General features: G+C 36.9%; 1 protein-coding gene across 4 annotated transcripts in view; it reads right to left on the bottom strand.

Moving 5' to 3' along the window:
- Positions 1-12,269, bottom strand: part of LIPI (lipase I) — a 154,860-nt gene that overhangs the window by 58,534 nt on the left and 84,057 nt on the right. The gene's annotated exons all lie outside the window — the stretch shown is intronic.

The following is a 12,269-nucleotide window of genomic DNA, read 5'->3' as shown; positions in this document are numbered from 1 at the left end:
TAACAGAGTACAAATAGGGTAGACAATTGTGCTTATCCAACTTCCCGCCAGCTGGAACTCTGAGAATTCAAAATGCAGTTGATATATTCAAACTGCTGGCCCACTAAAAGCCAAGGTAGGTTTTACCTGGCCCTGGAATGAGTAATAAATAAACAAAATCCCTGTAATGAAACAAGGGAAAGAAATCACCTAAAACAAACAACAGAAAAGTCTATTGTCTATTATCAGATGCAGAAGTAATTGCAGGAAACTCTTTAGAACTCTCATTAGAATGCAAGGAAAAAACACATCTCAAAAACAGGAGGGCATTAAGAGAAAATTTACTGAGGCAAAAACAACAGCTTAAGGTTAAAATGGAATAAAAATATACTCCAATTCACAAAAAGGAAAAATGCAACTGCAGAATAAAAATTCATTTTACAGATGCAAAAACATGAAAATCTCACCTTATATATAGTAAGACATGAAGGAGAAAAGATATTTAAATTATGAAGGTAAACATAGACATGGGATAGAAAGTAAAGATTCAAATTAAAAATCATCATTCCCTTGGCAGGTAGGGAGGAAATGGGGAGAGAGAGGGTAGCAGTTAAAACAGTTAAGGAAATATCTGCATACCAGGGTATGCAAACTGAAAAATGTTCACCAGTATCTGGAGAAACTTAGTTCATCAGACTCACTAAGAGACCTCCTAGAACCAGTTTTGGTTTCAATGAAAAAGAAAAATATCCTAAACATATTAAGGCAGAAAATCCAGGTTGCAGATAGAAGAATGAATTTATGATGACTTCAGATTTGTCTTCCAAAATAATACATCAGACATATAAAAGTATAATAAATGAAGACTATAAGCGCAAAAGTTTGTGGCCCAATAATTTTATATTTTTCCTAAAGTACACCACCCAAAGTTGACTAAGTAAAGTTCCTGACATCATCACTATTAAATAAATGAGAGATTTATTGAAGACAAAATCCATAGAAACTCACAGTAAAAAAGAAAGTGAGCATAGAAACAAGTTAGATACCAATTAAGTGTAAACAGTATAAAGCAGAGTAAAACATAAATGCAATATCAGAAATTATTCTTATTCAAAAGTTTAATAAGAATGTTTAGTATAAGTCAATATATACTAATTAGATGGTTCCTCTCTCCATGGAATTCTGTAGGCAAGAAAATTGGAGTAGGAAGCCTTCTCTTCAGGGGATCTTCTTGACCCAGGGATTGAATGTGGGTCTCCTGCATTGCAGGAAAATTCTTTACTGTGTGAGCCCCAGGGAAGCCTCAACGTATACTAATATAAGATGGGAATTTATGTTAAAAAGGGGTATAGATAAAGTGGTACGAAAATTCCTTAACTGGGGGATTCAGAATATGTCCATTTAAAAAATGTTAATAAATAGATAACTATGGGTTTTAAAAAATATCGATTACCTTAACAGTTAACCATTATATTATGTAAAACAATAGACATGACTTTCTACACACTAAAACATATGAAAGTATAGCAAATGTGTATATATACAAAAAATACAAAGAAAATGAAAAATATAGAAAGTAGAAAGCACAAAACAAAATGATAAACTTACACAAAAGATAAAGTTATGTAACTGTAATAAAGTCTTCCTGTTAAAAAATCAGCTTCATAAAAAAGAAACTTAGCTATAAAATAAAGAAGTGCACAGGAAATTTTAAATAAATGGATAGGTAGGTATATTCCACACAAGTAAAATAAAGACAAACTAGGTTGATATACTAGATGCAATCATGGCTCCAAAACATCACTGTTTCCTGAATCTATGTCATTCGGCTTGTAACTCTGAGGTATTCTCCCATCACAAGTGGGATGACTTGCTCCAATTTTTGATATGGGTGCAAGTATTACAGCTTATAATATTGGAAAGTAGGACCTTGGTGATGTAATGCAAACAGATGCTGAACTTGGCTTGCACGTTGGAGCTGGGCATCCCACACTTCTGCCATCACAGTGAGAATACCCCAGGTCTGGCCTGCTAGAAAAGGAGAGACAGGTGTAAAAGAGCTACGTTGTACTAGTCTCCCTAGTTGAGTGACACCCAATTAAAAGCCAAACATGCCAGCAAACCCAACAAAGAAGAGCACTGCCTGTACAATTCCCACCTGAATCCATAAATGTAGCAGCTACATTACATTAAACACTACCGAGGGTCTGTGTTTTTCATTTTGTCTAGCTTTTTTGTGACATTGTATAGTCAATTTTGGGCTTCCCAGGTGGCGCTAGTGGTAAAGAACCTGCTTGCCAATGTAGGAGACATAAGACAAGCTGGTTTGATCCCTGGGTTGGTAAGATCCCAGGGCGGAGGGCATGACAACCCACTCCAGTATTCTTGCCTGGAGAATTCCATAGACAGAGGAGCCTGGCAGGGAACTGTCCATAAGGTTGTAAAGAGCCAGACACAACTGAAGCATCTTAACATGTAGGCACACAGTCAATTTCATTAATAATATTAATATCAGATAAAGAAAAACAAAACTTTTCAAATGATACAAAAAAGTCAAACTAGTATACTGTAAAGCTCTTAAAGAATATCAAACTGATTCAACTCTGGTAGATTATAGGAAAAAAAATAATAAAGTTTTAGAAATCAAATACTTAACAGTTCAGTTCAGTTCAGTTGCTCAGTCGTGTCCAACTCTTTGCGACCCCATGGACTGCAGCACGCCAGGCTTCCCTGTCTATCATGAATTCCTGGAGCTTGCTTGAACTCATGTCCATCAAGTCAGTGATACCATCCAACCATTTCATCCTCTGTCATCCCCTTCTCCTGCCTTCAACCTTTCCCAGCATCATGGTCTTTTCCAATGAGTCAGTTCTTCACATCAGGTGGCATTTCGGCTTCAGTGTCAGTCCTTCCAATGAATATTCAGGACTGATTTCCTTTAGAATGGAATGGTGGATCTCCTTGCTGTCCAAGCAACTCTCAAGAGTCTTCTCCAGCACCACAGTTCAAAAGCATCAATTCTTTGGTGCTCAGCTTTCTTTATGGTCCAACTCTGACATCCATACATGACTACTGGAAAAACCACAGCTTTGACTAGACAGACCTTTGTCGGTAAGGTAATACTTATAGGGATTCTCAATAAAATTATCAGTGGGTTTCTCAGCAAAAACTTTGCAAACCAGAAGGCAGTAAGATAATATATGTAGAGTAGTTAAAGAGGAAAACATTCAACCTAGAATTCTATATCAGGCAAAACTGTTCTTCAAAAATAAGAGAGAAATTAAGACATCCCCAGACACACATCCCTGGTGGCTCAGACATTAAAGCATCTGCCAGTAATGCAGAAGACCCAGGGGTTTGACCCCTGGGTTGGGAAGATCCTCCTCCCAAAATAAGATCCCCAATATTTTTGCCTGGAGAATTCCATGGACAGAGGAGCCTGGTGGGCTACCGCCCATGGGGTTGCAAAGGGTCAGACATGACTGAGCGACCAACACATTTTTTGTGTGAATGAGACATACAAGAGCTGAGAGAATTCATTAACACTATAACTGCTCTATATGAAGTGCAAATGGGAGCCCTTCAAGTTGAAATGAAAGAGTGTTATACAATAACTTGAAGTCATATAAAATGTAAAATTTTCTGGTAAAGGCAAATTATGAACAAATATAAAAAATACTATTGAAATTGTTATTTGTAACTCCACTTTTTATTTTCCATAGAATTTAAAAGACACATGCATAGAAATAATTACAAATCTATGTCAATGGGTATGCAATATATAAAGATATAACTGTGTCATCAATAATATAAAATGAGTGAAGTAGAGCTTAATGGAGTAGAGTATTTTAAGTGAAAGTTTTTACTGAAGTCTTTATTGCCATTATTGGAGCTAAATTAGTATCAATTTAAGATAGATTGTCATAACTTCAGATGTTATACATAATCCCGGTGATAAATACAATATATAGAACACACAGCAAAAAAAGATAAAGAGATCAAAATGTGTCAGCACAAAACAATCAACTAAAAATAAAGAAGACATGACACTTCCAACCCATTTGGATGGCTACTATTGAAAAAAAAAAAAACAGCGAAAAACAGGAAATATTTGTTGACAAGAATGTAGAGAAATTGGAACTTGTGTGCACTGCTGAAAGCTGCAGCTGCTGTGTTCATTGCAGCATTATTCACAAAAGCCAAAAGTATCCAGTAAAGGTGAATGGCTAAACAAAACCTGGTGTATATATCCAGCGGAATATTACACAGCCTTTAAAAGGAAGGAAAATCTCATACATGAAACAACATGGAAGAACTTTAGATATGTCATATTACATGAAATAAGAGAGTCACAAAAATATTAATATAAATGCTATATGGTTCATTAAAATGAGGTACCTAAGGAGTCAAATTTATCAAGGCATAAAGTAGAACAATGGTTGCCAAGGGCTATGAAAAAAGTGGTAAATGTGGAGTTAATGGGGTGCAGATTTTCAGTTTGGGAACATGAAAATGTTCTAGAGATGGGTGATGGTGATGGTGGCACAACAGTGTGAATACACTTAATAACACTGAGCTATACACTTAAATATACTCTCTCTCCCGCGCACTGGGGCACTCTTCTCCTCGTGTCTTTAGATCAAAGTGCCCTCACGCCTCAAAGATGGATTTTCCTGCTATCTTCTAAATAAAATAGAGCTGTAACACTGAGCTGTAACACTGATTTGTCTAAGAGCTATAACATGGTCCATTTGAGACCTGAGAGCTACAACATGGTCTATGCAAGGCCTGAGAGCTGTGACACGCCGAGGGGGCTTTAATGTCCATCTCTCCAAACCTTTGTTGTGACGAGACAAAGAATCAAGGAACATACACTCGCATGACATCTATGGTGCCATGACTCGGATATAACCTGGCTGAAACAACCTCCGCGTGGAAGAGGCCAAACACAGCCAGAGCCCAACTCAGCGAAGCTCCCTCGGCAGAGATGGAATGCGAAGAAAATCCAGCGCAGGGGAAGGCCCATCGTGCTAGAAACCAGAACAGCGGAAAGCCCACACGGCCCAGTCTCAGATCCCAGAAGACCTCCAGTTAAGATGGGAAATAACCAATCCACTTCCCGGCAAACACCCTTGAGATGCATCCTTGATAACTGGAAGCTGTTCGACCCCCTAGCTCTAAGGAGAAGTCGCTTGAAATTCTTTTGTGCCACGGCGTGGCCACAGTATCCACTGGGGGACGGGGAACACGGGCCTGAGGATGGCTCAGAGGTTAAAGCGTCTGCCTGCAATGCAGGAGACCGGGTTAGATCCCTGGGTCGGGAAGATCCCCTGGAGAAGGAAATGGCAACCCACTCCAGTATTCTTGCCTGGAGAATCCCATGGACGGAGGAGCTTGGTGGGCTACAGTCCACAGGGTCACAAAGAGTTGGACACGATTGAGTGACTTCACTAAAATACACTTAAAATGGTAATTTTTAATATATGTCTTACCAAAATAGAAAAGGCTTCCCTGGTATCTCAGATAGTAAAGAATCTGCCTCCAGTATAGGAGACCGGGGTTTGATCCCTAGGTTGGGAAGATTCCCTGGAGAAGGAAATGGCAACCCATTCCAGTATTCTTGCCTGGGAAATCCCATGGACAGAGGAGCCTGGAGGGCTACACTGGGGTCAATGAAGCCCAATAGGGTCAATGAGTGACCTACCATGGGATTACAATGAGTTGGTCATGACTATGTGACCACACAGACACACACAATAAAACAAAAACATCTTACAGAATCCAATTCCCATCATATAATATGGATATCTGATTCCAGGCTTACTTTACCTCTGTAAACAACTAGAACACTTGAAAAAATATATGAAAAAAAAGTTTACACATTGGACAACAAAAAGCATACAGCTACGGTATCTTTACAAAGGTAAACAAATGGTTTGAACCCTGTATCTAATACCTTTCTACCTGGAGGCAGTTTTCAGTCTTCAGTGCAGGAGGGTTGAACCCAACAAAACATGGCGGTTTTGCCAAGTTGGGGACAAAGACTGGAGTTTGAAACAGTTGTATCTACTAGAATTTGTATCACAGTGTACCCACAAAGGAGGGGGCTATGCAGAGGCTGAGCTCCAAACTCTGAGAGGAGTCCCTTCGAATCCATTGCTGAAGACAAACTTGTGCCTACATAGGGTGAAACTCCACAAAGAGCGGTAAGCTCAACAACTTCAAAGGCCACAGCCTGCTAGGAGGCACTGCAGTTCTGACCAGCCAGAGTAGATAAAACGTAATGAATATCACATACATTCAGTGGAGACTCTAGAAGGGTCAGACTTTACTGCAATGGAGCTAAACTAGCTCTAGATTAAAAAAGAACTAAGGCCCATCCTTTCTCCTCATTCTCTCAGCTCTGCTTGCTTTGATTTGGCTTCATTCTCTGGCAGACAACGTGTGAAATATTGAGAGACAATATTAATAATCTTGCGGTAAGCAAAGATTTTTCAGATATGACACAGTAAGCACGCAACATAAAGATAATAAATTGGAAACTGCCATAGTGAAAAATGTCTGCTCCTAAAAAGACACAGATAAGAATGTGAATGTTCAGGTTTGTAAAATGTACATATGAAAAAGTACCTATATCCCAAATAAATATGTGTATGTATGTATGTGTGTGTATATATATTATATATATTATGTGCATATGTTTTATGTATGTATACACATATGGGCTGTGTGTGCTCAGTCACTCAGTCATATTGGACTTTTTGCAACCCCATGATCTGTAGCTTGCCAGGCTCCTCTGTCTATGGAATTTTCCAGGCAGGAATCCTGAAGTGGGTTGCCATTTTCTACTCCAGGGGATCTTCCCTACCCAAGGATCGAAACTGCATCTCTTGTGTCTCCTGCATTGGCAGACAGACTCTTTATCAATGCACCACCTAGGAAGCCCTGTATACACATAGAGAATCGTGTCCAACTCTTTGCGACCCCATGGACTGTAGCCCACCAGGCTCCTCCATCCATGGGATCTTCCAGGCAAGAATACTGGAGGGGGTTGCCATTTCCTTCTCCAGTACACATATACATATATGTAAAATTAAAAAGTTACTTTTAAAAAAAATGACAAAAGAATTGAAGGCACTTCACAGAAAGAGTGGTCTAATGGCCCCTAGGCTCAAAACTGATGTTCAACATCATTAGTAGTCAAAGGTAATGGATTTTTAAATATAATAACTACTACAATAATTATTTGATTTGAGTTATATAAAAACATTCCATTTAAAAGTAAAATTATGTGAACTAGAAGAAGAATACAATTAATGTATACATATATCATCTCAGATTGAGGAATGACTTTTTAGCATTAAAAAAAGGAAGAAACCATAAAGTATCAGACCAACAGATTTCACAGCAGGTGAATTTAAAAATTCTGTACATAAACACTACGGGTTTCCCTGGTGATTCAGTGGTAAAGAATCCACCTGCCAATGTAGGAGATGCAGGTTTGATCCCTGGGTCAGGAAGATCCCCTGAAGAAGAAAATGGCAACCCACTGCAGTATTCTTGCCTGGAAAACGCCATGGAGAGAAAAGCCTCGCAGGCTATAGTTTGTGGGGTCACAAAAGAGTTGGACATGACTTAGCAACTAAACAACAACAACATAAACACTATAAACTAGCCAAATGAAAAAAAAAAAACTTAGGACAATATTTTCAATACAAAGTAGAAGAGGAATTAATATACATATGGAACTATTAATGAAGAAAAAGAATGCCCCAAGTGAACACCAAGTGAAGAATATAAAGACATTTTACAAAATTAAATATTCAAACATAAATGCATCAAAATGTGCTCAATATTCTTAAAAACTAGTAAAGATTAATTCAAATAACATCACTGTATCGTTTTTACCATTATACCATGACCATTAACACTGAGGTATATCACATCATTTTTAAAGTGGTTATTTAGGAATCAACTAAATACATGGCAGAGTCTATAAATTATGATGTATCCATAGTAAGGCAGCAAGTAAGAAATCTATATAGTCTATAAATATATACATATAGTCCTAATTTTAGCTATAATAGTATATATGCAGTAAACTCTAACTCACATTTGTGCACATACACACATATCTATTGTATTAGAACTGGTAGGAAATAAACCACTATCATAATTGTAGTTTGTGGTGATGGTAATATTAGATTTTTTGTCTGTCTTTTTATATTTTCTCTGTTTCTCCCCCCTGAATTTTAATATTTTCTCAATGTTTTAAATCTAACATACTTATTTGTGAGTGTTATAAGGAGGAGAAATGGTTTAAATAGACTGGAGTTGATTAAAAAAATGATAACAAATAATGTTATTGGCTGAAAGATAAAGATATTTAGAACAGAAAAATAAGTATTGATGTTGTTTGAAAATTTAACAAATTGAGGTTCTTGGGACTAGTCTAAATTACTCCGATTAGAAATTCAGTAGCAAGGGCACAATACTGGATTTCATTATCAAATATGTAGACAGATAATGACTCTAGCAATAATCTCAACAGAGCAGTGCACTGAGAAAGAATTCTGAAAATCTTCCTAGGTTTCAAATTATAGAAGCAGTAAATTTTTAAAAAATATCAAAGACATATGACATCAGGAATAATGATTCTAGGCTGTTCGGCTCTAACTGAAGTATATTTCCATTATAGTTGCAATGGTTGTGAAGAAGAGAATAAGGAGACCCAAAGCGACAGAGTTCAGAGGTGTGAACAGCACCTTGGACATGGACCACTGAGACCCAGATGTCTTCAATTTCTTTCCAACTTCTCTTGTGAATTTGAGCAAATGTTTTTCTGCTCTCATTTATAGGCCTTGGTTTCTTTAAATGGAAGGAGTTGAAATAAATGGTCCCCTATGACTTCTATTATTCTAATATTCTTTGATTTCAAACCCACTTGCACACAGTGCTAATTTAAGCACTGACAAAATGAATAACAGAGAGTCCTCAAAACCCAGTCATAAAAAACTACCAATCCAAACACACTCTGTAAAGATTTACTTCTTCCTCTGATAATCCTCTGAAACCTACATTCATCCCAAAAAACCTGCATGAAAACCTCCTTCCTTCCCTTTCTTCATTTCTAAAAGAAAAGTGTACTTCTTTTTCTTTCTTCATTTCTAAAAGCAAAACTGTACTTGTTAACAGCAATAACAATAACATCAATAATATCAATGATGGTTTACGGTTATTCAGCAATCACTCCATGCCAGGCACTGTACTGTTTTATATTTGCTATCTTTTTCCTCAAGAAAGTGAAATTTTAAAAGATTAAATAACCTGTGGAAGGTTATATACAAATGTAAATTTGTATATATACTACAAATATACAGAAGCAACAGAACATTTGTGGGAGAGATCTGAAAAGCATGAGCTTATTTATGGTGTAAGTTATTATGTAAACTGTCGAGCAACATAAATAAAACTCTACCAGGAGTTCACTAGCTTGATTATTTATTCATGTGTGATAAGAACGAAGGCTTTCAGGGGCCAGTAGAATTCCAGATACAAATGACTGATCACCGACTTGATACTATGAGCCAATTGACCAAACTGAAGTCAGAGGTTTACATGGCTATAGAGCCAGTTGAGACACAAAATTTTAGGCAGAACTTTAAAACCCCTGAAGGCTTCCAGGAGAGAGTGCCACAGTATGCTTAATTTTATGATTCTGGAGCAAACAAAGCACATTTTAAAACTACATTTATTTAACATGTAATAAGAAATCAAGATATTCAATCAGTAACTTTTCAACTGTGCAAATATTTGAAAAGCTGTTGAAAATACACTAACAGTTGACCAAACAAGCAAAATATAGTAGGTGACTGATAAGACTTTGATCAGGAATTCTTAAGCATGAGTTTAAAAATGGGTATAAAAAAATGACAAGAAGAGTTTATTCAAATGTGGTTTCTTGAGCCATGCCCAGAGATTCTGATTTGGAAGGTACATCTATATTTTTAAAGGCACAACTCAGGGAATTCTGATATACATAGTACATACAAGTCTACCATAACTGTACATGGGTAGATACAGCATGAAGTCCTATAGCTGGAAATCAATCTTAGAGAATTAAAGAGAAAATGCATCTGCAAGAAAACAGTAGATTACTCTAACCTAATTTATATTGCTTTATAATTGACCAAATCACTCATTTATGTTATCTCCTTTGAGCCTGAAAATGCACTGAAATGGTATTATAAATTTTACTTCCACTTAAAAATGAAGAAACTGATGCTCAGGGAGGTTAAATGATTTGGCCTGGGAGAACATCCACCAGACTTGAATCTGAGTCTTTTAACTGTAAATCCCAGCTTCTTTCATAACACCCTGAAAGAAACTTTGGTACAATAAATTACAAAGTTGTTTGTAGACATTTGATGTTAGTAAATCAATAGAAATAGATTGCTAGTCACATCAGAAAGATTTTTATAAAGTTTAGAGAAAAATAATGATGACTTTGTTGAGTCAGTGGGCTCAGAATTCCATGGCTTTTGGAATGACTATTGCCCTGTAGACAGTCCACTCAGTAAGGTTCTACAAATATACTCTTACTACTAAAAATGTGGTCTGCATGCATATGGGCATCAACTGGGATTGAATTAAAATTGCAGAATCTTGGGCTTCACCCTCCATCCTGTGAAGAAGAATCTGCATTTTTAAACACAATGCCCAGGAGTCCAGAAGTCCAGGGCTGTAAATTCTATCATCTTAACAAAATGACTCCATCTTTCCGAATCTCAATTTTCCTGACCTGTGAAATGAGAAAGATGAACTAATCTATCTTTAACATCTCTTCTGTTAGTTACTTACTGGAGCATAGGAGTTGACAAACTATGGCCTGTGGGCTAAATCTGACCAGCAAGCTGAGAATGATTTTACAATTTTAAAAAATTTAAAAAAAAAATATTTTGTGACATGAAAATTTTGGTAATTCAACTTTTAGTGCTCATTGTGCATACGTGCTCAGTCACTTCAGTCGTGTTCAACTCTTTGTGACCCCGTGGACTGTAGCCCGCCAGACGACTCTGCCCATGGGATTCTCCAGACAAGAATACTGGAATGGGTTGCCATGTCCTCCTCCCAGGGGATCTTCCCAACCCAGGGATCAAAACTGTGCCTTCTGCATCTCCTGCATTGCAGGCAAATTCTTTACTCACTGAGCCACTTGGGAAGCCCTTAGTGTCCATTAATACATTTAAATTAGAACACAGCCAGACTCACTGGTTTATGAACTGTCTATGGCTATTTTCATGCCATGATAGCAGAGTTGAAAGGATGTAATCAAGACTGTAGGGCCCTCAAAGCCTAAAACATTCACTCTCTGGCCCTTTACAGCAATATTTGCTGATAGTTGCTATAGTAATAATGGTTACAGCCACAACCACCATTTCAGCAGATATTAGGACTCAAAAGTGTACTAAGAACACATGTGCATATAATTTAAATATATACGCATATACATATATATTTGTATATACAGTAGTTTGTTCAGCTACTTCTCGACTTCTATTTGATTCTATTTAAAAGTTTTGAAATGATCTAACTAATCCCAGTTTTTCAGGATGTTTTTCCATTTCTGAAGGCAGATGTAATGATTCTCATGTTGAGTGTAAGAAATGCTCTCTGAAAAATATATTTCAGAACCTCTAGTGGAGAAGGGAAGAGCATGTATAATTGAATAAAAACATATTTATCTGAAATAAATTACTGAAATTTCCACAAACTATCCTAGGCATGTAGGAACTTATGTAAAATGAGAGCACACTTGCATGGGTTAAGTATGATTCTAATACTTAGCAAATCTTTTAATTTTTCTTATTTTTTATTTATTGTTATTAATATCTAAAAGATCTGATATTTTATTTCTGTTGACAGAGCCAGAAACACACTTTATAATTATATCTGTGTTTTCTCAATTGAGAACAACTTCCTATCTACTAATCAAAGCAACAATTTGAGAAAGTCTACCATGATATTGATGTGGAATGATGTCAACTATGATATAACACAAAGGATAGGAGTCTATACTTCAGAATTCTTTCAAATTAAGGTACCACTACTGTACATTGTGGCTCAGCTGGCTCTCCTGCAATTAGGTAAACCTGGGTTCGATCCCTGGGTAGGGAAGATCCCTTGAAGAAGGGAAAGATTACCCACTTCAGTATTCTGGCCTAGAGAATTCCATGGACTGTATAGTCCACGGGGTCGCAAAGACTAGGACATGAGTGACTTTCACTTTC

The sequence above is a fragment of the Ovis canadensis genome, chromosome 1 (assembly GCF_042477335.2).
Source record: "Ovis canadensis isolate MfBH-ARS-UI-01 breed Bighorn chromosome 1, ARS-UI_OviCan_v2, whole genome shotgun sequence".
In the NCBI taxonomy this organism is placed as follows: domain Eukaryota; kingdom Metazoa; phylum Chordata; class Mammalia; order Artiodactyla; family Bovidae; genus Ovis; species Ovis canadensis.
The sequence above is the reverse complement of the archived record's forward strand: the minus strand, read 5'-3'. Positions and strand labels throughout refer to the sequence as shown.